Raw genomic sequence first — 25,741 nt, 5'->3', positions numbered from 1 at the left:
GTTCTAAAAAAATTAATTCAAATGTTGACGTGTTTCGGTTTAGGGTTTCCATGATGCATGGTGGCCACTCAGGAGCGAGACCACAGTGCATCCTGGGAGATGCAGTCAAGCTAGGAAGCAGGACCTAGGGGGAGAACAGAGGCACGAGGGACCCAGAACTATGACTCCCATGAGGCACTGCAGTGGTTCTGGCAGACCCAATCCCAACCTAACCAATCTTCCCATTAAAATTCTCCCGACATGGATCTTGCCCCACAGAAAAAATTAGATTTGGGGCAAAGCCCCATTTTCTGATGTGAAAAAATGTTTCCACCAGCCCACGAATGCTGAGAGCTAACATTCACTAGTATCACAAGGCACTGACGCAGCTTCAACTTCCCCATTAAAACTTTGATTAAAACTTTCCACAGCTGCACATCAAACCCACCCGGGGGACTTGGAGTTATTTAAGATTCTCTCATGCAAAGTCATTACCATCGAAGCTCAATGTCTTTTCAAAAAGATTTGCTCTCGTTCTCCTGAGGAACCTACCTGGCAAGGGAGCACAATTCCCTTGGGCGCAGGAATGACTGAGTGGGTTTCTCTGCCAGCTGTCTGCAGAGGGTCAGATTAGGTGGTCCCAGAGGTGCCTTCTGGCCTTAAACTTCCACAACTGTCTAGACAGACACACATAATAATGGAATGCATTAGCCCCTCTCAGCTCCAGTCAAGGGCCAGGAGGAACCCTTTGTGCCTGGGGCTGCACAAACAGAGAACAAAAAGATGATCTTTGCCCCAAACCACTTCCAATCTGCAGTTAGAGACATTGGCTCAGTTTTCATTCACCCTCCATGTTCATTGGTGTTTGTGCTTTCCAGAAAGCTGGTCCTAAAACCCCAGCTGGTAAACCGGTGCAATTCCATTGAGATTGTTGATTGCTGTCACCAGCTGCACCTCTTCCCAAGGAGCCAAGCATTGTGCATCAGATGCAAGGAATAGGCTCTTCTTGCTGCTGCAAGGTATAACTGAGGAGGGGGCATCTGTGGCCCCGAGAGATGCAGACGAGAAGGGAGCAGGGTTCCCCCTAATTTTTCCTACCTTTGAGGAGGAATAAATTTTGTTATGTGCATTGAAGCATGTGTGGATGTGCACCACCCATAGAAACAGAGGCTGCCAGCTGTGGTTGCTCTGCTAATCCGCTGAGCAGCGCCTGAATCTCTTCTGAGCGCACACCCAAGTGCTCAGCTTACAGGGAACACTGGAAGGACCTTGCATGCCGACCAGCTGATTTCAGGAGCCGCCAGCAGCAGAAGGGAAGCAGGGAGAGTGTGCAGCCAATCAGTTCCACACACGAGGTGCCTGGGCTGCAGACCTGACTGCTAGGATCAGCCGTGTCAAAGGGGGCAAGGGCAGGTCATTCTGGAATGTGTTGGCTCTGCCAAGCTAGCAGCTCAACCCCCGTCTCTGTGCTCATCCGCATCTTGCCAGCTTCCTACGCTCCTGCTCATTTAGCCTGCAGATGGAGGGCCCTTGAGAGGAGAAAGCAAACCCCAGAGCTGGTCGCAATCTGGGACATCACCTCCCATGCCTGGAAGGCGCTGCCTGCAGAAATCCACAAAACTACATCCTCCTCCTGCACCCTTCCCCAGACCCAGACACTGGTCAGACTGCTACTGACCGGCTGAGCCCCCACCGGCCTTCATGAGTTGTCTCTTGCCTTGTACTGCAATTGCAAGCCCTTGGGAGACTCTTTCTTGTTCAGTGTTTGTACAGCAACGAGATCCTGGCCTACCACTGCAGCTCTCCTGTAATAGAAAACAAGAGAACCAGTTAGCCTGAGGACACACCCAACAAAACGGTGCAGTCTGGGGGAATTTAGCACCAGCTTTGGTTTTTTCCAACAAAAAAAGTCTCTTTTGGTAAAAAGTGCCCAGAAAAAAAAATAAGAAAATTCTTGTTTTCATTTGCATGTTTTTCAAGTTTTTATTGTAAAGAAAAGAAAAAGGAGCCTCTTTTGCCATTGCTCATTCGTCCAAAATAGTCCACTTTGGGTTGTTGGAACAGGACAAAAAAAAATCGTGTTTTGATTTTTCAAGCAAAAGCTGAAAAGTTCTGCGCAGAGAATCCCAATTCTTTCTTCATGTGGGAAATAAGATCTGCTTTTCGGCCAGCTCTTGAGAATGAGATTCACCCGCTGTGCATCGTGTGACGACTCTTTTAATAATACCTGGCTCTGTCACGGTGCGTTTCAGCAGGTGATCTCCAAGCACTTGTCAGCTTTTATTGCACTCATCCTCCCAACGCATCTCTGAGATACAGCAGGTGGGAAACTGAGGCAGGGCCACTCTAAGTGACTTGTCCGAGGTCACCCAGGAAGCTTAAGGCAGAGCAGAGTTTTCTGGCTAGCATGTGTGCCACTGCCCAAGCCCCTCTCATCTCATGCCCTTACTTCACCTCGGAGCCCTACCTGCTCCATACCTTTTCAGCTTCGGCCTGGCCTTTGCTAGGACATGGTGTGTCTTTTTGTCACACGTTAGCTAATTAGCCGGTGGCATGAACCTGGACAAGGGATGCAGGGGGTTCACAGAGGTGAGCACAACACAGGAGATTTTTCTCTCCGCTAGAGTTTGTGGCCCTGTTGGAACTGCCCACCTCGGCCCCCAACCTTCTGGTTTGTTTTCTGTAGAGGATCTGGGAAAGGCCTTTCCTGGGTAAACACTTCACTGAAACTCAGCCACTCAAAGCAGGTGGGTCACCTTAAAATCCAAGTGCCAGAGCCAGCCTAGTGGCAGGGCTCCCTCTGACTTTTCTACCCATCAGCAGAATAATTTTTTTATGTGCACCAAGGCATGTGTGGATGTGCACCACCCCCCAGCTGCTTGCTGTGGGTGCTCTGCTAATCAGCTGGGTGACACCTGAGTCTCCTGGACAGCCGCTTAAGCACTCAGTTTACAGCACTCTGCTGGTGGCCCTGAAATACTAAGGCTCCCCCTGACTGCAAGGGGGGCCACGTTAGGTCAACACAGGTGCTGTGGAAATCATCCCCAAATGCCTGAAACTCTGTCCTGGGCTCAGGAAAAGGCCCTGCAAATGAAAAGCAAAATGGGGTGCGTGCTGGTTTTTGCTTCTTTATGGAGAAGATAGACCAGTTGGAAAATTCTCTCTCCCCAGTCATTGGGCAGCGGGGTCTTTCTTCAGTTGGTTTGACGTAAATCTGTTGCTCCCGGCTAATGAACAGCTGGGAGAAAGACGGACTTGGTTAAACGTGTGGCACCACTGCCCCTGTAGTTAAGGTACGAAATGCTCCCTGCACACGCTCGGAGAGCCCCTGGAGCAGGGGTCAGCAACCTTTCCCAGACAGAGGGCTGAAATTTGACCCTTTGACCTTTATTACAGTCCCAGTGCCGGTGAGACTTTTTAAAGTCACTAATTGTCCTACTTACAACAGCTTCGTTCCTAAGTAAATGAAGAGGCCGAGCTCTGCGGCGGAGGTGGTGGTTTGTGGCATTAGCTGGTCTTTTGTTAACCCGCAGGCGGCCTGGCTTTGAGCGAGCTCCGGGCTGTGTGGGGTAGGAGGGACAGGGCTCAGCGTAAGCCCCCCTGTTTAATGCGTCTATGTAAGCGGCATCTCTTGCTTGAGGTGCCTGGACCAGTGCAATTGAGCACAAGGGTATTAAAAAGCAAAAGACGCTGGCAAAGTAAAACTGGGGACCCTTGTGTGGAAAGTTGTAAATTCCCCTGTTGCCGTTGTCAGTTCTCCCCACTGCCAACTGGCAGGGGCTGCCCTGAGGATGAGTGGGGTCTGGGAAATGAACTCAAGACCCATGTTCCCTGGAAGCTGAGCGCTTGGGCGGCTGCCCAGGAAAGATTCAGGTGCCGCCCAGCTGATTAGCAGAGCACCCACAGCCAGCAGCCTCTGTTTCTACTGGTGATGCACCTCCATCCAGGCCTTGGTGCATGTGACAAAATTTATTCCACCCGTGGATGAGAAAAAGAGTGGGAACATTGCTCAGGACCCTATTCAGCCTCCTTGGCCCAGGGTAAAGCAGGTGCCAAAGGTTGCCAGCTGGGGTGGCTTTCGTCAGGCAATGGTGAACGGCGTCCCTAGGCTGCCATGTCAAATCTGGCCTGGAGCGGTCAGGATCTGGAGTTAATACCTATCCTGGCTATTCAGGGGCCTGCGTGTAGCAAGAATGGGTGAGTTTCAGGCCATTTCTTGGCTGTGGGGCAGCTGCACTCCCATGCTCAAGCTGCTGAGAACTGAGTGGTGTGAGTACTCTGCTGGGGCACTGTCAGGGGAAAACTAACCACCCTGCTGCCTGGGCTCTGCTGCCCTCCTCCACCCCCCCAGCACCCAAATCTCCTGAACGGGCAGCCCTATACCCACTTTGCACTGCAAAAAGAAATAGCAGAGAACCTTTCCCCTTCCCCCGCCGCTTTGCAGAAGGCTCCTGGCCTCCCCCGTAGCCCGCCCCCACCTCATGCTCCCTGGTGCACTCCACTCTGCACAGCTTCTCACCAGCTGGGGCTCTGTGCCTGACGCAGGTGGGAGCAGCAGCTTCCAGGCTCGTGACACAGAGAGCGGTGAGTCACTCGGGGCCCTCAAGGCCTGCACAGTGACTGCAGGGTTCTGGACGGCGGGAAACACCTGCCTACAGGGGTCTGGTTCAGCTGGGGGCTGCAAACGTAAGTGTACAAGAGGCTGGCTGAGGGGGATCCAGGGGTCCCTCTAAATTTTTTTCCATCCAATTGCAGAATACATTTTATTCTGTGCACCGGGGCCTGTCTAGATGTGCACCACCAGTAGACTCACAGGCTGCTGGCTGTGGGCGCTCTGCCTATCAGCTGGGCAGCACCTGAACCCCGGCTGGGCAGTTGCCCAAGCGCTCAGCTTACAGGGAACCCTGGTGCGGCCATGCAGCTCAGCCGGGCCACCTGTAAGAGGAGACACCTCCAGGAGGCTGCCAGACCCAGCCAGAGGCTGCGGTTCTCTCTGGCTCCAAGCAGCCAGCTGCTGTCTATACTTGTGTTCCACCACCCCATCTGGGGCAGGGGTAGCCACCCCGCTACGGCAGGGAGAGCAGCAGGACGGCACCGGCCCCTCCAGAGGCAGCCGGAGTCTGCTCCTGGGGCACTGTCGACAGGAAGCAGTAAAACGTGGACAACCCCCTGCAGAGAGGATGGGGGTCCCCGAGGCTGCCCGGCGCATGGAGCCTGAGGGGATGCCCTGGAGAGCAAGGGGAGGGATGCTGGGGTCTGTAGTGCCAGTCCCCACCCCCTGCATCCTCTTTCCCAAGAGGAGAGGTAAAGCGACTGGAGCCCCTGAACTGGCCTGGGGAGCCAGCCCTTGCCACATCCCCTTCCCCACCCTGCCAGAGCCCGGAGCTGGCAGCCCCATGCCCACGGGGTGCAACGTCCCATCGGCAAGAGGGTCCCCCGGAGGCCTCCGGGGACTCCTCAGCTCTGCCGGGACCACGCAGGGAGCGGCCGCACTGGCTCTTTCATGCCCGGCATGCCTTGGCGAGCTAGTGAGGCTGTCTCAAGTCGTGGGTCTGCCCCACGAAAGCTCATCACCCCACAAATCAGTTTGTTAGTCGTTCGAGTGCTCCACGACGGCTGGTTTGTTAGGGTGCAGACGAGCATGGCCACCTCCCTGTCACTAGTCAGCCAGTCTGAGTGCACAAGAGCCCCCGCGAGGCTCGCTCTGAGCAGGGAGGGCAGAGGGCAGGGTTATCCGGGTGACAGCCCCCGAGTGCAGCTAGGGCACGTGCCCCTGTGGGCTGCTCTCACCTGGCACCAAGCAGGCAGCGGGATGGGATCTCGTGGGGGGCTGGCACAGTCGAGGGCCAGGGCCCCGGAAGGTTGTTATGGCAACGGGTCCCTTTAGATGGTTATTAAATAAGATCGGAACTCTTTTTTTCGTGTCGTTTCAAACCCCGGGAGGTTTTTCCTCCATGGCAGGCGTTGAGAGCGAATCCTGGCCACCTGCGAGAGAGAGCCAGGGGGTTTTCAGATTCCTCCCCCTGCTATTGGTGCACGCCCCCCACCGGTCTCCTCCCCAGAGGGCAGCACGCCCGGGAGTCAAACGTGGCACATGGCGTGTGACTGAGCTCCACACCGTGACTCAGGGTACATGGCCAGGGCTGGAGCTGCCAAAGGTTGGGGTTGGGAGAGAGGGGTATTAGCAGACGTCTGCATGCCAGGGAGCAGCGCTGACTAGCAAGGGGCTGCAGGCTGGGCGTGAGGGTTATCAGGAGAGCTGTGCATGTCCGGGGACAGGGCTGGGATAGCAGGGAGTCAGGAAAACTTAATCCCAACAATCCCTAGAAAAAGGACAGGGCCTAAATTAGCTGCTACTAGTCCTGGAAGATCTTGGAGTCAATGGGGCCTGTTCTCTGAAAACATCCACTCCCTGCAGTGGCCAGCCAAAAAGCAAACAGAATGTTGGAGCTCGTTAGGGACAGGTTTGAAAACAGAAAATATCAGCTTACCTCGATATAAATCCCTGCTATGCCCACATCTTGGACACCGCCTGCAGACCTGGTCGCCCCGTCTAAAAAAATAAAAGAGCTTGGAATTGGAAAAGGTACAGAAAAGAGCAACACAAATAATTAGAGGGATGGGAACAGTGTCCCTAGGAGGAGAGGCTAATAAGAGGGGATGCGATAGAGGTCTATAAAATCACGATTGATACAGAGAAAGTAGATAAGAAAATGGTATCAGAGAGGGAGCCGAGTTAGTCTGTATCTTTGAGAACAACAAGAAATCCTGTGGTGCATTATAGACTAACATATTTTGCAGCATAAGCTTTCGTGGGCAAAGACCCACTCCGGGTGCCACAGGACTTCTTGCTGGTTTTGTAGATAAGGAAATGCTATTTATTCCTTCCCACTGCACCAGAATTAGGGGGCATCAAGTCAAGTTAAATAGGCAGCAGGTTTAAACCAAGCAAAAGGCAGCGTTTCATCACACAACTTGCAGTTCACCTGTGGAACTCCTCGCCGGGGGGATGTTGAGAAGACCGGGACTTTAACAGGGATCAAAAAAGAACTAGATACCTTCAGGGAGGAAGGTCCATCAATGGCTGTTACAGAGAATGGCCGGGAGGGTGTCTCCAGCCTCGCTTTGTCAGAAGCTGGGAATGGGCAACCAGCGAAACAAAAATCAAGGACGCACCTTACCCCTGCAACTGCTAACACACCCCTTGCACCTCCTTCCACTAACACACCCCTTGCAGTCCTGGGCACCTCCTCGCCCACTTCATCCGCTAACACACCCGTCACAAACACACCCTCACGCCCATTGACACTTCCATCTCACACCACTCATCACAAACACACCCCAGCACACACACTCCTCGCTTCCCTCCCCAACAAACAAGCACCCCTCATCCCCTCACACGCCCCCATCACACCACACATACCTCCCTTCCACCCACCAACACCTCCACCTTCCAACACACCCCTGGGCACCCCCGTCTGTTCCTCCCTTCCCTCTCCTAACATGTCCACCACAAAGGCACACACCAACGCACCCATGGACACCTCCTCACACCCCCACTTCCTCAACACACACACACCGACACACCCATGCAACACCCCTTCACACTCCCCCATCCCCTAACACACCCGCCCCCTCACAAACTCACCCCTCACATCCTACAAACAACCTCCCAGCATGTACGGGCACCCCAGGACACTTCTCCGTCCCCTAACGCCCCCCTCACACCACCACCATCCTCCACCACAAACACATCCCTCACACTCCTACGCCCTAACACACCCAACACACCCATGGACACCCCCCTCACGCCCCCATCCCCCTCCAACAAACCCAAGGACCTCTCACATCCCTATCCCCAACACCCTCCAACAAACCCAGGGACCCACCCCCATCACCATCACAAACACACCCTTCAAGACCCCTAATCACAAACACTCCCAGCTATATGAACCCTGGACTCCACTTGTCCACTCCAGCCAGGAAATGGGAGGAAGTGGGTCTTACCCACAACACTTCAGTGCCTACTAAACCAGTCTGCTGTTCTCTGAGGTGCTGCAGGACGGCTTGTTTGTTGTGATGCTACAGACTAAGACAGCTCCCCCTCAGAGACTACCCCCCCCACGCCCTTGTCCCCTAGCTAGCACACCCGTCCCCCCCACACACCCGGCCACGCATCCATGGACATCCCCTCACACACGACTCCACCCAGACATGCATCACGATATCCCACACCATACAGCCCCTCCCACATCCCCGTACCCCCCCCCACCAAAACACACACACACCTCCATCGCAACACTTGTGCACACACACAGAAGCACACCCAGGCCCAGTCACACCAAGGAACACACGCACACACCTCCCTACCACTAACACACAACTGCACCCCCCCCCACACACACAAGGGGCCAATCCTGCCCATCCCCACCACTTCCTCTGCCCTCCCAAGCAGGGGGGGCTTGTCCACAGTGACTCCTCTCCTGCCCAGGGGGAGCAAAGTGCGCTTGGGAGCTCGTGCAAACGACTGCTCCTCGTCTCCGCAGCCATTTCTCCTGCAAAGAGCGAGTAAAAATAGCAGAACATTTCAGCTAATTGTCACTTACCGGCTCACCCTCCTCTAGGAATTAAATTACATTTTATTACTTTGATTTGCTTTGATGGCACATAACAGGGCTGGTAGCAGCTGAGAGATGCCTTCAGCTCTGGGGTAGGAGGGGGAGAAAAGGAGCGGGGTTCAGAAGCTGGGGGTCGCTCTGAAAAGAAGGGGTTTGGGGGAGGGGCTTGGAAGGCAAGATCTTTGGGGGTGGGACTTGGGGAGAAGGTGAAAGGACTGTGGCTAAAGAGGAACTCGGACTCCCGGGGCATCCTTCAATGTTCCCATTCCCATGCCCCAGGCTTCTCTGGGCCACTCCGGGGCCCCACCTCATAAACCCCCTCTCTCCTCCAGATCAGCCTGGGACACCCAGAGGAGGCCCCTGGGTTGGAATATTCTTGTCCACTCAGCACTTGGATCCGGGGCTGAGTTGCAGGTGCTCTGGTGAGCGGCGTTCCCTGTAAGCTGAGCATTTGGGCAACCACCCAGGGGAGAGTCAAATGCCGCCCAACTGGCTAGCAGAGCGCCCCCAGCCAGCAGCCTGTGTGCCTATGGTGGTGCACCTCCACACATGCCTCTGTGCGCATAAAATTTATTCCACATATGGATGGAAAAAGTTAGCGGTAACGCTGCTGATGACCTAGGACTACTGTCATGTGAATGACACACCTGAACCTGCTCAGCAGTGCCCAGGGATAGGGGACTGGGCCCCCAGGAGACTTGTGTTCTTGGTTCTGTAGGTTTATTCCCTGGCCTGAGCTTGACAGGGAATGGAAGGTCTGGGGGCCTGGATCAGGGTTCCCTGTAAGCTGAGCACTTGGGCAGCCACCCAGCTTATCTGCAGAGCACCCACAGCTGGCAGTGGGTGCTTCTATGGGTGGTGCACATCCACACTTGTTTTGGTGCACATAAAATTTATTCTGCCCAAGGATGGGAAAATCATTAACGAGGCACACAGTGGAACAACAGCAATGCCCTCATCCAGTCCTTCCCCAGAGGGTCTAATGCATCCTCCAAGCCAGGCCCTTTTCCGGGCACACAGACCCTGCTGCCTCAGGGGGAAGGCTGCTTGCGGGGACAAGGAGCACACAGGAGTCCCAGGAGCTGTACGCACCCTCTGCCCAGAGCCATGGGTACATGGAGGACAAAATTTCTTCCCCCCTCTCCTGCCCTGCCCATGCATTCCTGCCTAGCGACCACCACCACCTGCAGGGATGGGACCACTGTTCCATCCAGGACTGGTGAGCTGGAAGGAAGGGGATGGGGGGTGACATTTGGATAGCTGAACCAGGGCTCCCCACTGTCTGCAACTGAGCTGACATGGGGGCAGAGTGATGCAGTGGGCCCTCAAATTCTTCCCACTGGCCTGGCGGCACAGCCCACCAGGTCCTGCCCTGGCTCCAGCAGCCACAGTGGAGTGGAGCTGTCACCCCTCCTGGGCCCTGGAGCCCTCCTACCCTTCAGCTCCGTCCCAGGCACTGCCCAGAGCACTTAAAACACAATTCCTTTGCTGGGGGATGATTTACCAGCCAGCTCCTTATGGCTCCCAGCAGCTTCTGGGCCCCAAGCCATCCCCTTTGGGGCATGGGCTGCACCCCTCCCTGCTGCCAGGCAAGCCCCTTCCCCAGTCTCCAGGCAAGCAGGAAAGAAACGACCTAAACATGAACCCTTCATAGCCAACCCTCCTGTCCCCTCCCAGGCATCCCTGCTGGGGCCCAGTCTGCCAGGGGCATATGCCAGACGGCCCAGGGGACCAGGGCACACACCTTCCTCTCCTGCCTTCTCCCAGGCACCTTTGCAGCTGCTCTTCTGTCTCCCCAAGTCCCACGTACCCCAGCCTCATTGGATCACGTGATCTAAATTTGCCCCACCTGGGGGGCAGAGCAGGTGTAAGCCACACCCCTGGGGCTGTGGTCCACTGTCCAGGGGGTGGAACGTGGGCTGCTTACGGGGAGAAAGGGGGAGCCTCTTCTCCAGCCTTAGCAGGGGGACAGTTGGCTTCTAGCTTGAACTGCAGCTGCTCCAGCACTAAGCTCCGGAGGTCCCAGGCTCAAACCCAGCTGTGGGTGGTTACACAGGTATCTCACAGCTGGGGCTCAGGCCCAGCTCCCCTTAAAGGGCCAGGCACCCTGTGAGAGGCTGCCCCTTTGGATGGCTGAGTGCTTGAGAAAGCAGCAAGAGGCTGAAGGACCCGGGGGGGCGGGGGCCAGGGCCAGGGTGGTATGCATCCTCCCACCCCTCTTTCCCCAGCCATAAGGGGGAGTGACACCCCAGGGCTGTAAGGCACAGGGTGAAGTGGGTGTGGCCTTGGGTAAAGGGTGGCACATGGGGCTGTGCCATGGAGGAGGGGTGATGCAGGGGGCAGGAGCACAGCTCACATACCAGTGTGCCCCCACCCCCACCTAGGAAGCTTCTGCCATGGCCCTGAGACCCCTGCTGAAATAGTGATACCCCAGAACAGGCCACACCACTGTCTTACAGAGGCAAACTATTGTAACTGTTGGAGTGTCTCTACCAAACAGGCTTTGCATGGTGATCTGTGGCCTTTGGGAACTCAGGCAGGGGGCTGGGGCAAGAGCAGGAGCAGAGGGCCTGCAAGGTGTAGGAGGTCAGACTAGGTCCCTTCTAACCTTAAAGCCTCTGAGTTTCTCGGGGGTGGGGGGAACCCCCTGGGCTGACACCACCCTGGGGAGAATCAGCTGAAAAAACCTGAACTTCTTAGGGGGGGGGGTCTAAAAACAGCCTCCCTTCCCCCTCCAAAGCAACCTGTCCTGAGAAAAACCAGCAGCTGGCTCAACATCTTTCCTCACCCTCTGGTTTTCATCCAGCCTTGCAATTTGCCCCCAAAGGCATTTTCCTGCTGAAAACCCCCAGCTTTTAGGTAAAGAACAAGTTTCAAAACTGACATTGATGCAAAAATTCAACCAACAACATATCAGAGAAGGGGGCAGGGAGAAAAGGAACCCCCCAGCCCAGCAAACGGGCCTGGTTAGAACTCAGCGAGAAGGAAACAATTCTGAAATGTGACTCACAACCCTGGCCCAGATTTCTGCGACCAGCTCCACAGACAAATCGCATTGGAAGAATCAGACCCTTGAGGGTCAGGTGCGTATCACACACCAGTACTTGGCAAGACCACTGATGAGTTCTGCACAGCACAGCTGGAACTTACGAAGTGAGATTTAGCTCCAGTTCATGCAGCCAGTAGGGCACGAGCCAGGCTCAGGGATTCGTAAGCATGAAGGTCATAAGGGTCCAGGCTGATCATAACCCAATCTCCTGCAGAGCATGGGCGGGCCAACCAACCCTACCCAGCTTCCAACCCATACCTTGCCCACTGCCCACCAGGCAGTAGAGACCTGAAGGTGAGAAGCATTTCAATTTCTGGGGCTCAGCCCCAAGCAATGTTCCCACCAATATTTTTTTCCGTTCCTGGGTGGAATACATTTTGTTCTGTGCATCCAGGCATGTGCGGATGTGTGATGTGCTGCTGTGGAGGCTCTGCTGACCAGCTGGGTGGTTTCTGAATCTCTCCTGGGTGATGAGTCCCACCGACAAGTCGCATTGGAAAAGCCGCTGGAAAGGGCGACAGGGAACAAGCTCAATCTGGCTTTAGCCGAGTGAGGACTAAGCAGTGGCTTGACCGTGCTGAACAAGTAGCTGCAAGGGGAAGAAATTTCTGCTCGTAGAGGGCTCTGTAATCTAGTGGCACCTGGAAGCACTCTAGGGTGTTCCCCGTGTTGAAGGGACATCAGCCGCTACCTCCAAGCTCAGTGTCTCTTGCGTGGTTCCGGTTTGTCCACTTCCAGAGAGCTCTGTCCCTGGGCGGCTCTGTCCCTTTAAGACGGGCAGCTGGCAGGCTTGGCTGGAATGAGAGCCTCCTGGATGAGGAAGTTGGCACCAGAGGCCTCAGCAAACAAGAAGCTGGAGAGGAAAAATCTCACACCCAACCCGCTGCACCTCAGGTAGCCCCATTGCTGGATGCCGGCCCTCAGCTGCACAAGTGGCATTAGAACGAGCCAGCAGGGGCTGCCGCCAGGGTTCACAATTTTATTTGGCCGCAGAACCCTTGTAAACTCGAAAGAATTTCGTGGAACCCAATGCCCAGCGTCTCCCACCCGTAGCCCCCAAATCCACCCCCCACCTCCAGGCTTTACCTGCCTCAGCCCCCAAATCTGCACCCCCATCCTGCAAACCTGCCGCCCAACCCCAGGATTATCCCACCTCAGCCCCAAATGGCCCCCCGGGACCAACCCATCTGTGGCACTGGCTGGGGAACCACACTGGGGGCCCACACGCATCCAGCAGAAGGAAGGCTGGCGTGGATACGTGTCTGCTGGCGGGCATGAGCCAAGCTCTCGGTGGCTCCCTGCCCTGCTGCCGCTGACATAATGGAACTCATTTCGGTTGGTTTGATGGTTGGCTCCCTCCTGCCGGCTGTGAAACCGATTCATCTAGTTCAACTGTTTCGGCGGCGGCAGGGCAGGGAGCCGCAGGGGAATTTTCTTGTGGAACCCTGCCCCTCGCTTCGCGGGACCCCCAGTTCTGTGGAAGGCCATTTGGGAAGCACTGCTGGAAGTGGGTGAGCTGGGGAGAAAGGGGGCAGGACGCCTGGGTTCTTTCCCAGCTCTGACATGACAGGCAACCTGGAGTTTTCCCTCTGCCACAGCTTCCTAGAGACCAAGACCTCTCATCCAACCCCCCACTCCACTTGTGGCTGCTTGGATCACAGCTGCCTGGCATCAGCTGGCCTCTGCTGTCTGCTGGGGAGGGAATTTACAAGAGAAGCCTCATGCATCAGGGCCTGCCAGCCTGCTGTTTGCAGGGGTCAGGAAGGGGATTTCTCTCCCTACCCTCTTTGCAACAGCAGGCTGCTCGCAGGGTGCAAAGCTCTCAGGGTGCACCCTGCTGCCAGTGAAAAGGACTCTCACATACCACACACCAGGGTCTGCTGGGCAAATGAGCCCACGCTGCCCCGCAGCTGCCCTCTTAGCAAACCTCAAGTTCCTTTGCAGGAGTGGCTCTGTGCAAGCGTGCCGGGCCCGGCAGCCCTGGAAAGGGGACTATTCCCAGCACTGTGGTGGGAGGAGGCAGAGCTGCATTGGAACAGGGGTGGGTGGGGAGCGCATTGAAGAAGTGGTGCGTGGGTGGGGTGCGTGGGGGGGAGTGAGGTGGGGGTGGGTTTAACTCTTTCCTGCCTGGGCTCGCCACCCACATGGGCCTCATATGGCTCTCTCGCCCCCTCTACTGGCCACACTTTCGAGAGACCTTCCTTCCCAGCTAAAGACACCGCCCATGGGGCTCCAGCCGGAGGCCCCAGGCACCACCCCTGCCAGGGGCACTGTTACACTTGGCCAGGACGTCTAAGGCCTCACAGAGTTTGGGGCCAGAAAGGAGCATCAGCCTGTCCGAGCCCCTGTGAATCCCAGGGCAGGGAAGCGCTCCTAGAACGGAGCTCATGACCAGCTGCCCCTGGATTTGAAGCTGCTTTTTCCATTGCTCCCAAAGGCAGAGTTATGACCCGCCCCTTTTCCCCAGCAGCCAGGCCCCTGTTGTCATCCTCTTCCCCCTTCACACAGATGGGGAAACTGAGGCAAAGGGAGGGGCAGAAATAACTTGGGCAAAGCCCTTGACCAGGGGGACACAACCAGGGCTTGCTCTAATTTATTTTCCATCCATGGGCAGAATAAATTTTACGTGCCCTGAGGCATGTGCGGCTGGGCACCACCAGTAGAAACACAGGCTGCCGGCTGCGGGCGCTGTGCTAATCAACTGGGCACCACCTGTATCTCTCCTGGGCAGCCGCCCAAATGCTCAGCTTACAGGGAATGCTGGACACAAACCCTGAGTCTTGTCCATTAGCCAGGGCCAGGCTAGCACGATGTACGAGCGGATGTTTACGAATGCGGGTCTTGTTCCCAGCATTGCTGCTGACCTGCTAGCACTGCCCTGTGCCTCAGTTTCCCCTCCCACCCTTTTACTGCAGGGTGCATCAGCCCTGTATGATCACCAGGGCCGGGACTCTCTGCCCAGCCCAGCAGGGCCTTGAGTGTGGTTAAGGCCTCGGGATTCTGCTGCAGTAGAAAAATGAATCATATCCCGTTACTGTGGCAAACCCCTAGGCGGGCCCGGGCTGGATGGCTCAGCGTTGTGGCTGATGGAGCGAAGGTCCGAATGCTGCGGAGCCCCTGCTGGCCAGCAGGTGTCAGGCCTCAGCCGTCACTCGCAGGCAGGCCAGGCGGTTGGCAGGCAGAGGCTGGCACGGCTGGTGCCTGACGAGTTAAGAACTGGGCGTTAGATCAATGACCTTGGCGCTGGGGATGCGGATCAGAGACAGGCTGGATCAGAGCGAATTTGGCAAATTGTCCCTGGCCGGCTCTGCCAAGCTTCCCTGGGCAACTGAGGTCCTTTCTGAGCCTGTCCTCGACCAGGGCCTGGGTCTCTGCTCTTTCTGTGCTGCGCTGCTGGAGACAGGCGTGGGCAGCACACAGCTGATGAGCCAGGGGAGGGTGCCAGCCTGTGCCCAATGAGCCTGGAAGGCCAGCTCCCAGGGAGAGATGCCACTCCTTGCTGCCCTCCCTCTGCCAGCATCTGAGCAGCAAACAGGGCATACCAATGGGGGGGTCAACCTCTTCCTTGCCTGGCACGGGGGGGCCTCCCTTTCCCCTCCCTGGCACACAAGGGCGCCTCTCTCTTTCCTGTCCTGGCAGATGGGGGGCCTCTCCCTCTCTCCACCGGGCACACAGCGGCTGCTGAGGAAGGCTTTGCCGGTGAATGCACAGGCTGAGGGAGCCCTCTGCCTGCTGTCTGGGGATGCAGGCTCTGATGGCTGATTCGCTTCGCATACCTGTGGCAAACCCATGTCAGTTTCAGCCCTCACCCTGGGTGATTCCTGGCAAACAACCCACCACTAAACACAAAGAGCTGGCACCAGGCTGCCCGGGGGGCAAGCCAACCTTCAGGTGCTTTGGCTGGGGGGCAGGAGAGCAGCAGGTTGGGTTCGTGGGCACCGAGCTGGCAGGGAATTGACCTGGGAAGATCAGGTGGCCTAGTGGTGAGAGCAGTGGAGGCGGGGGCAGTTTACAACGCAGGACCCCTGAGTTCTTTTCCTGATTCTGGGTGGGGAATGGAGGTGGGTCTTGTGGTCCAGGGGGAGGAGAGAACATCAGCCAGGACTCTTTGGTTCTTTCCCCAGCTCTGCCACCAACTTTGCCTGAACCCTTGTCCTTTGCCTCTCAGTTTACAGGTCTGTGAAATGGGGATAACCCTGCCCTGTGCTCCTTCACAAAGGGAGCAGGGAAGGAGCAACCACTGTTGAAGACTAAGCCCTGGATGTTGCTTTGAGATCTCCAGCCTGAAGATGCTACAGGTGGACACTTCTGCCTATTGCTCAGCACCCACCCCGGCCCCCGTAGCAGGATGAAGGGCTGAGTGAACCCAGCTGGGATTTGAACCTCCAGCCGCAGGGAGCCCCTATTTTGAACTGAACTGAACTTTTATCCCAACGGTGCAGGCATTTGGAAGCTGCTTGGAATATAGACCTGGGATTCATAGGGAGCTGGGCATTGTTGAGAGCAAAATAAAATCATGAGGTCCAGGTGTGCAGCACCTCACTTGTAAATTCTCTCCAGAGCACTTGCCAGATTCAGGGTTTCATGGAAGTTCTCAATGGAACAAAAAACCCCAACAGTATTTATCCGGAGTTTGTGTCTGGGGGTGTTTTGAATTTTTCCAAACGGCACAATGTTGTGGAAAACCTTCCAGTTTCCTCCTCCTCAATCATTTCACACATTCCCCCTCGGAATTTAGATAATTTTTCAGGAAAAATTTCAACATTCAGCAAGGAAAAATCATTTTGCATCCAAACACTCTGTTTAGAATTTCACCTGCATGAGGTTAAAGGTGAAATTTGGCTGAAAATGACATTTCTGGGTCATGGAGTGGCCTGAAGGTTTGGTGGGGGAAAAAAAAAAAACAGTCTGTGTAGCTTTCATGCTGCTTTCACTTCCTCTCCTATCGAAATGCAGCCATCTCTGGGGTGGAGCACAACAGCTGCTGAACAGCCATGCTACACAGCTCACAGTGGGACAAGAAGCAAAGAAGAATGCTGTATGTTCAAGTGAACCTACCCATTGTTGTTCATTAACACCCAAGGACTCGAGTTGCTGGCTTTTCTTCCTCTGAACTCTTTCCCGGGGCCGTCTTGCCCTGATGTCATAGCCCAACCCTGACTTCACAAAGAGTTGCCATGGAAATGACTGCGATGCAAAGCATTGTGGGACGTGCAGTATCAGGCTTCGGGGAAGACGGGCAGCAGGTGCTCAGAGAATCTGGATTCGTTACAAGCAACCTTCTGGGATGGGGGAAAAGGAGTGAGAAAAGCCTGGCTTCGCTGAACAGGGCCATATTTCCATATGCCACACACACCTCCCAGCACCCGACACAGAGCCCTCGCTCAAGCCAAGCCAGCATGAAGACAAGGTGTCACGTGCTCCAGGTGCAGCCCAGTTAGATCTGTCAGGCTGGTGACACAGACCCACACCACACAGCCAGAGCGAGCTGTCAAGGCTGCTCCCCACTCTGATGCTCTGAGTGCAGAAGGTGCGGTGGGGGGGGTGTGTGCTGCTAGAGACCTTAAAAAGACTTTGCCTCCATAGGCTTCTGCTTAAAAACTTCCCAAGGTCTCAGATTCCCTGACCTTGGGCAGTAGGTGCTGCCACCCAAGTGAGAAAAAATACCCTTTAGAATCCAGGAACACACTTGGGATGTCTCCCTGCGGGGTAACCCCAAGCTCTGGAACCTCCCTAAGGAGAGAGCTTGAAAACAAAGAGAAAGAAATTAAACTGCAATCTCATCTAGCTGGCCCTTCAGTTTTAGGCACGGATGTACACAGAGCCTTCTCTAGGACACTGGAAGAAAATACAGAGCGTGACTCATTAACAAAACAAAAAGATGTACGTGATATAGTTGCTTGCTAGGTCTTACAGCACAACTGAATAAAAGGTAGATTAAAATCACAAATACTTCCCTAGGAATCAGTTTAAAAGTTACAGCGTACGGGGGCAGGAGGGTACATTAGCCAGCCTGAGAAGTCCCACACCAAACCCAAATTTTAAAAAAAATAACCTGTTCGAGTCTGACTAAACATTTCCTTTCTACTTACATATCTGTATGCCCAGATTTATTTCCAGGCCTGGATATTTACGGAAATCCTCCACCCCAATTCAGATTTAACCCATTTTTGTTTCTTGCTTCTGGCCACACAAAAGAAAGACTCTCTCAGCAGGCAACTGCTTCCTTTAAAAAAACCTCCTTCTCTCTTCCCTTTGGCTCACCTGGCGGCTTGCCAACAGAGAAGCTGCTATCTCTGGGTTTAACCCTTCACAGGCATTTATTCATGACGAGGGTCAGACCTGCATTTGGACTCTGAAGAGATTGCATCGAGACTCCAGTGCTGCTAATCTCAAAGAGACTGAGAAATAGTTTCCCAGGGGCTCACTCTTTTGATTGTCTGAACAGCCCCTAACACCATGGACTCTTGGGCCAGGGCTGGGAGTCCAAAGTGCTACAGCAATAAAACTGATCAACCACCACAACAGAGCTGGTTGAAGTGTGGGAAGAAGGCGAAATGTTGCTTTGAAACACTTGAGATGATATTTGCTGTAAAGACAATTTGGTTTTTATTTTTTTTAAACACACGTTCAACTTTCTGAAAGAGTTTTGGTGTCAGTTTCCTGGCTGGGGATTCCTTATTTCCCTCCTTCTTTCCTTTTGCCATGGAAAAGGTGGGGAGGGGGCTAAGAGAGAAAAGAACATCTACCATTGAAAAAAAACAACAACAAGCCCTGTGGCACCTTATAGACTAACTGGCATTTTGGAGCATAAGCTTTCATGGGCAAAGACCACGGCTGGCCAACTATGAAACAGTTTCTCCTCTCTTGGTGTTCACACCTACACATTAGCTGCATGTCAGCTCTGGCCTTCCTCCTTTTCAAGAGCCTGTATAATTAGACCTCTAGAATCTCCACTACATTGCATCCGGCAAAGCAGATTTTTGCCCATGAAAGCTTATGCTCCCAAATATCAATTAGTTTATAAGGTGCCACAGGATTTCTCGTTGCTTTTGAGGTTCTCTGGCCTTCACATTTATGAAGCTGCATCCATAGGGAACAACTGTCCAGAGGGGATGAGTTTAGCTGGAACCCAGCAGCCTTCTACCATCTGTCATTTGGGTTTGTTTAGTTTGGGAAAGGGAAGACTGAAAGGGGACATGACAATGGGTTTCAAGTACCTAAAAGGATATTACAAGGAGGATGGAGAGAAATTGTTCTCCTTGCCCTCTGAGGATGGGATAAGAGGCAATAGGCTGAGATTGCAGCAAGGGAGGTTTAGGTTAGACATTAGGAAGCCAGGTGGTTAAGAACTGGAGAAAATTGCTCAGGCAGGTTGTGGAATCACCATCACTGGAGGAATTTAAGAGCTGGTTAGATAAACAACAATCAGATGATCTAGATGGTGCCTGGTCGTGCAGGGGACTGGACTTGATGACCTCTCAAGGTCCCTTCAGTTCTAGTATTCAAAGATTCTACCATTTCCAGGCAGGGAGAAATCCCAGAGCCCTCCTGTGCAAGGAGAGACCTTTTCATGGAGGTCTGACCCCATCAGAAAAACTCTTCCCAGAGTTGTCACCTAGACCAAATTGGACTGGGGGGAGGCGACCCATTCTCCCTACACAGGAAAACATTTTCAGTTATATTAATAGCGTCACTCGGCTGCAGAAGTATTGCGATGTAGACACATCGTGGGACAGCAACTTTCAGGGCTGAGCTACCCAGCTCTAGAGGCACTGAATACCCTGCCTGTAGTCCTGTGTACAACTACAACTGGCCATGCTTAATGAAGCATTGAATGCCACACTGTTATTCCAGTGTAAATGCAGCTCTTTGCGTCAGAAACACATGCCAAATTAAACAAAAAAAACCCACAACCCTCCTCTACTGAATTAGTGTCCCCACTGGGGCAATGCTGGTGTAACTAGATCGGTTTAAATTCAGACCCGGTTTATACTGAAGCACAGGGTCTGCTCCTGTGCAATGCAGCTGTCAAACACGGCCACTCGGATCCCACTGGTGTTCATGACGCATTGTGGTGCCAGCCAGTGGGGATCCAGGCCCAGTTGAGGAAGGGCTGGTGCAGTGGCTGGGATGCTAAACTTGATGAGGTGGCTTCAAATCCCTGAATGCACAAGAGAGAGCAATGAAGCTGGGGAAAGATTCCAGATCTAACGTACACGGCACACATCACTCTCTCAGAAAAATGCAAAATCAAAAACGAAAGAACAGATGACCTTGGGAAAAATCACTTTGGTTTTGTCTACATGGGGAGATTGAGAGTAGTTACTCCACTTCCAGATGGGAACATTCCCCCAGGGGATAGCCTTGCGCGTACCAGCCTGGACCTCAATAAACTTGGGCTTCCTAGCTCTGCTGTGCAACCCAGGGAGGGCTCCCTGACTCAGTTTCCCCATTTGCACAATGGGAGAGAAGGCTCCTTGCTCACCTTTGCAAAGCACTCTAAGATCTCATGATGAATGGAGTCATGAGTGGGCTCAGATCCTATAGTTCAGGGGGCCGGTTAGGTACCCACAACAGCCAGAGCATGGTCTCGGAGGACTCCTTCCATTTCATCAGGGGAGAAAGGGCTGGTGACCAGCAAAGGTTGGGGGAAAGGGCCTCTCCTTCCCTTTCTCCATTGCCCCAGACCTGAGCCACAATCACAGCTCAGTTTGCTGCCTGCATTCCCCGAAGAAAGAATAAAGTTAAAACATCTGTTAATTTATAAACCAATTTAACCATGACTGGTTAATAAATAGCTAACAGCTGCCAAATCCACTACCCCTCAGCTCAGGAGAGGGGCGCTCTGGGATGGCGGAGAAGAACAGATTAATCTAGATGGTTTTTCTGTCTCTCTCTCACACATTCACTCTTCCCTCTGTATTACTGTGAATTTTGCCCCCTTCGCTCCTCCCAAAAAATCCCATTGCGCTTCTTAAAGGAAGGGAGGTTTGTAGACCTCTAAGAGGGGATGCGTGGGGACAACAGGCAAACAGGCTAAAATTCCTCCCCTTGGTTATTTTCCTGCGAGATTTTATTTTGTGGCTGTGGGGTTGACCGACTTGTTAAAACACCACGTCGCTGGGAGATGGGAGACAGCTGTTGGTTCAAAGCTGCCCTGCAAGGTTTAGCTCAGGAGCTCAGCTCCAAAGGCCCTGGGCAGGTGGCAGTTAAGCAGCTGGTTTCTGTTATATTCGCGGCACCACACCCGGAGACGTTAGATAAAATATTGTAGAAGAGTCTTGCTGGAAGGCTGCGCCCTAACACAATTTGCTTCCTTAGCATGCAGGCCGATCAAAACACAGGAGCCCAAACGCAGAGGGAGACAAAGCAGGCTGCTCCGTAAAGCAGAGGCACAACTTACATTCCCAGGGATAAATTTTGTTATGTGCATCACCAATAGAAACACAGGCTGCCCACTGTGAGTGCTCTGCTAATCAGCTGGGCAGCCTCTGAATCTCTCCTGGGTGGCCACCCAAGTGCTCAGCTTACAGGGAACCCTGCTACTAACTTCTTCTGGCTACGGATCCAGTCCCTGCTGTCTATCACCAATACACACAGCAAATTCAGCATCTCTGTGCCGCACTTTGGCTCCTGCAGCTCCAAAACTCATAAAGCCATGAAAAAAAATAATAAACCCACAGACCTGGACGCTGGAGGGAGTCCTGGGCTGTGGATGGATGGCCAGTCTCATTCGAAGGATGGGCTGCTGTGGAAAAGTGGAAAGGCAAAGGCAGAAAAGTAGAAGAGGGGGAGGGGACGAGAAAAGTTCAGATAATGAGTTTGATGGAAAACAATATTGTCCTTTCATGAAGAAATTGCACTTTTAAGTTGCCTCCACACAGAGGCATCTCAGCTAAGGAGACTTTCAAATGCAAATCTCTTTAAAGGGACGGAACATATGGGCACAGCAAAGCACTTACTTTTCAGAATGAAATTAGTCGTGGGGGGTGAGGGTTATTCTGCATGTGTGAAGGAACGTGCGGTGGGAGGGTGGAGAAACCCAGCCTGTTTAATTGGGCTCCCAGAGGGATAGGGCCCAGTTAAGGCATTAGGCCTTTGTTAGGAGCGATTCCCACCATGGAATCATAATTATCAGCACCCATGGAGAAACATCAAATCAAACTCACCTCCCAAACCAAAAGAAGCTCCAAAATCTAAATTCACTGGGCCACACATTGGCCACTGAGTCCACTGAAGCTGGGCCCATTTCCACCGGCAGCGGATCAAGCCCAATAAGGGAACGAAGGGGATTTTTTCAGGGTTAGCAGAATCTGAAGAGAACAGAAGTGTACTCAGCACTGCCAGCTGAGCGCTTGGGTGGCCACCCAGGAGAGAGTCAGACGCTGTCCAGCTGATAAGCTGAGCGCCCGCTGCTGGCAGCCTGTGTTTCTGCTAGTGGTGCACCTCCGCACGTACCTCGGTGCACATAAAAATTTAGTCCACCTACGGATAGAAAAAACAGAGGGAACAGCGGGGAGCAGAGAGACTGGGTGAACCACGGCACATACGGGTGCGTTTGCGCATGCGAGCTGCTGCCTGGTTTGTGCTGTCTGTTAAGGAAGGTGCGTGTAATTCACGTCGACATATCACAGCACTTCGGTCTGTGAGCCTGGGTGTGCATTCCCAGAGCCCTGCACACCTGCAGATCTCCATGGATCGTTTTATAGATGCAGATAGCCAGTGTGTATCTGCGAAGGAGTCTGGGTATACATGAGTCTGTGTACAGTCGACTAACCAGTCTTACGTACGCAGCTCTTCCCAGATCTGTCACTTGCTTGGCACTCCGCTGGCCCAATGCCTCAGTTTCCCTCTCATTACAGTAAAAAGATAAGAGCATAAGCACAGCCAGACTGGGTCAGACCATAGGTCCTTCAAGCCCAGCGTCCCGTCTTCCAACAGTGGCCAATGCCAGGTGCCCCATGCCAGGTGCCCCAGAGGGAACGAACAGAACAGGTGATCACCAAGTGATCGATTCCCTGTTGTCTATTTCCAGCCTCTTGCAAACAGAGGCTAGGGACACCGTCCATGCCCAACCTGGCTGATAGCCATTGGTGGACCTATCCCCCGTGAATTTATCTAGCTCTTTTTAAAAAATTCTGCTTTGGTCTTGGTCTTCATAACACTCTCCGGCAAGGAGTTCCACAGGTTAACTGTGTGTTGTGTGAAAAAATATTTCCTATTGTTTGTTTCAAACCTGCTGCCTATCAATTTCATTTGGTGACTCCCTAGTTCTTGTGTTGTGAGAAGGAATAAATAACAAATCCTGATTTATTTTCTCTACACCAGTCACGAGTTTAGAGACCTCCCCGCTTAATTGTCTTTTTTCCAAGCTAAAAAGTCCCAGTCTTATTAATCCTCATTGGTTAAGAACTCAGATGGGTTAATAAGAGAAACACACATGGAAATTATGAGTAACGCACCCCCTGCAGTTCTTTGCAGCCCATTATATTAAAACCCCATGTGATTTAATTATTAATCCATCTACGTTCTTAACCAATCAGGACCCCTTTGCTATTTAATTAACCAGTTGTAGTTGATCAGCTAATAATATCTGGTCATTTTGCTGTGAGAATAATTTATATAAAAACTAAATATTTCCCCGCGTACTGTTGAAATCGGACTATCTAATCCTATTGCAAATGAGACAGTGAATTCACATGCCCAGGGCTCTGCTGGGTATTGCTGATCGCTAGTGAACCACTGAAGTCAGAGTGTCACAGCTCTGGAAAAGCACACACCTGGCCTGGTTTTTGAACTGCAGCCTGAATTGTGGCATTTTAATAGCAATTAGAAAATTAAATACATAATAGATTTATTCTGCTCTAATACTAACATAGTCTGACATCTTGTGGCAAGTCACTCGAGGGACACTGGTTAGGCTTCAAAGCTGAAGATACATCCTTACTTTGTTACTGACTTTGCAAGGAGTAGACGCACAGTCTGGACGCCTGGCTCCAACAGGGTCTAGTGAGTTACAGCAGGGGGCAAATGCACCTGGGTTCTGTAGAACAGTGCTCAGCCACCATTATCACCTCGAGGCACACTTCAGCACTCCTTGTAAGATCACAGCATGCCCAAGATAGTTAACCCAATCCCCGTCCCCTCCTCCAGAACCAGGAACCCTCAGCTCCCTGCTCTCAGCCCATCCTGCTCCTCACGCACAGCTCTGAGTTGCATTTAAGGGCACAAAGAGCTGCACGTGGGCAACCCCTGCTTCAGTCAATTCATTTTAAATAGTTTTTCCTCACAGTTTCATGGCACACTAAGCGCTGCTTTGTGGCACACCAGCGTGCCAGGGCACACTGCTCTAGAAGAATGTCAGAATGCCCAGACGGGGTCAGACCAAAGGTCACTAAGTCATCCATCCCCTGTCGCCCGTTCCCAGCTTCTAGCCAACAGCAGATGGGGACCCCAGCCCTGGCCAGTCTGGCTAATGGCCATTGATGGATCTATGCTCTGTGCATTTTTCTAGCTCTTTTTTCAACCCTGTTATAGACTTGGCCTTTACAGCTGGTGAGCAGTTCTACACGTTGGCCACAACAAAATAATGTTTTGTATGTTTTAAATCTGTTGCTTATAAGTGTCAGTGGGTGAGCGTCTTCTGTAACATCAGTGAAGGAGTAAACACCATTTTCTTACTCAATTCTTCCACACCATTCGTGATTTGCTAAACGTCTAACATATCCCCTACCCGTTAGTCTTTTCCACACTGAAAAGTCCCAGTCTTTATAAGCTTGACTCAGATGAAAGCTGCTCTTTACCCTTAATCATTTCTATTGCCCTCCTCGGTGCTTCTTCCAAATCCAGGGTGTCTTTTTATATGGGGAAACCAGATCTGCAGGCAGCATTCAAGAGGTGGGCGTACCATGACTTTATATAGAAGCAATATGATATTTTCTGTCTTTTCTATTCCTTTCCTATTGATTTCCAGTATGTGGTGAGCTTTTTAGTGTGCCACTGAACACAGGACAAAGATTTCAAGATCTCTTTCTTGAGAGGAAGCAGCTAATTTAGATCCCATCATGGCTCTCTGCATAGTTGGGTTTGTATTTTCCCCCATGTGCATTATTTTCCTTTTAGCAGCACTGAATTCCATCCGCCCTGGTGTTGCCCAGTCACCCCATTTTGGGAGATCCCTTTGTAATGCTTTGCCCTCAGCTTGGGACTCAACTTATCTGTTAGTCTATAAGGTGCTACAGGACTTGTTGTTTTTGTAGACGCAGACTAACATGGCTACCCCTCTGAAAACTATTTTGGGTAATTTTATGGCATCTGCACATTTTGCCACCTGCCAGTTTAACCTCTTTACTTCTACCCTTTGTTTCCTGTTCTTTAAGTGGAGTGCCCTGAGATGTTGCCACGATCATATAATAACCCTTCAATTACTTGATGGCAGGTTCTTTGTTATCCTAATCACCCGGCCTCCCTCTGTTTAAAAACAAACTCCCTGCACAAGCTCTTCTGCAGTTAAACCATATCCCCTAGCACCTGACACCAGTCTTAAGCAGACCTCAAGTATGAAATTCAGAGTTTCAAACTTCCAGGGGGGCTACTGTCTAGCCAGCCCCACACCCCAAAATGGTGCCCCCGAAATACAAGGTGGCTGTTATGAAGAACCATTGTTAAGTTACAGCCCTTGAAGCACTCTAAGATCCCAGGCCCCGCAAACTTCCCCCCCTACTCTCTTGCCCCCTCCTTCGAGCAGCCCCCAGCCCCTCTGAAGCTCAGCACAGAAGCTGGGCCCATTGAGCAAAACCAGCCCTTGCTCCTTGGAGCAGGAGAGATGGTGCACGCAACCAGATCCCGTCAGTTTCACACACACCCCTGTGCAAGAGAGCATCTCATTCCTCTTCGATGAGAGGGCACAAGCCGAGCCTGGGCACTCGTGTAGGTGCTAGCCGGGCAGGCTGAACATTCAGGCACTTGTATGTATGACCAGATGCCTGGGCACAGCTGGGGGTTGGGTGCAAATGTGTGCGTGATCTCGGGAGTTTGCGTGTGTGTGATCAAGAGTGCATGTGTGCTAGCTGCCAAACCCAGGATTGTAAGT

General features: G+C 52.9%; 1 protein-coding gene across 8 annotated transcripts in view; it reads right to left on the bottom strand.

The window, feature by feature from the left end:
* Window positions 1-25,741, bottom strand: part of PPP1R1B (protein phosphatase 1 regulatory inhibitor subunit 1B) — a 99,457-nt gene that overhangs the window by 24,734 nt on the left and 48,982 nt on the right. For 3 of the 8 annotated variants that reach the window (XM_074978921.1, XM_074978918.1, XM_074978925.1), the window contains 4 exons: window positions 6,471-6,532; window positions 5,770-5,964; window positions 1,658-1,784; window positions 532-656 (listed from right to left, as the gene is read on the bottom strand). The gene's annotated coding sequence lies outside the window, so the exon portion shown is untranslated. Of the gene's footprint in view, window positions 1-531; window positions 657-1,657; window positions 1,785-5,769; window positions 5,965-6,470; window positions 6,533-21,334; window positions 21,398-21,818; window positions 21,844-25,741 lie in introns of those variants that run through there. The other 5 variants (XM_074978919.1, XM_074978922.1, XM_074978920.1 and 2 more) reach the window with 5 other exon arrangements.

This window comes from Carettochelys insculpta, chromosome 28 (genome assembly GCF_033958435.1).
Source record: "Carettochelys insculpta isolate YL-2023 chromosome 28, ASM3395843v1, whole genome shotgun sequence".
Taxonomy (NCBI): Eukaryota; Metazoa; Chordata; order Testudines; family Carettochelyidae; genus Carettochelys; species Carettochelys insculpta.
This window is presented reverse-complemented; position numbering and strand designations above follow the sequence as displayed.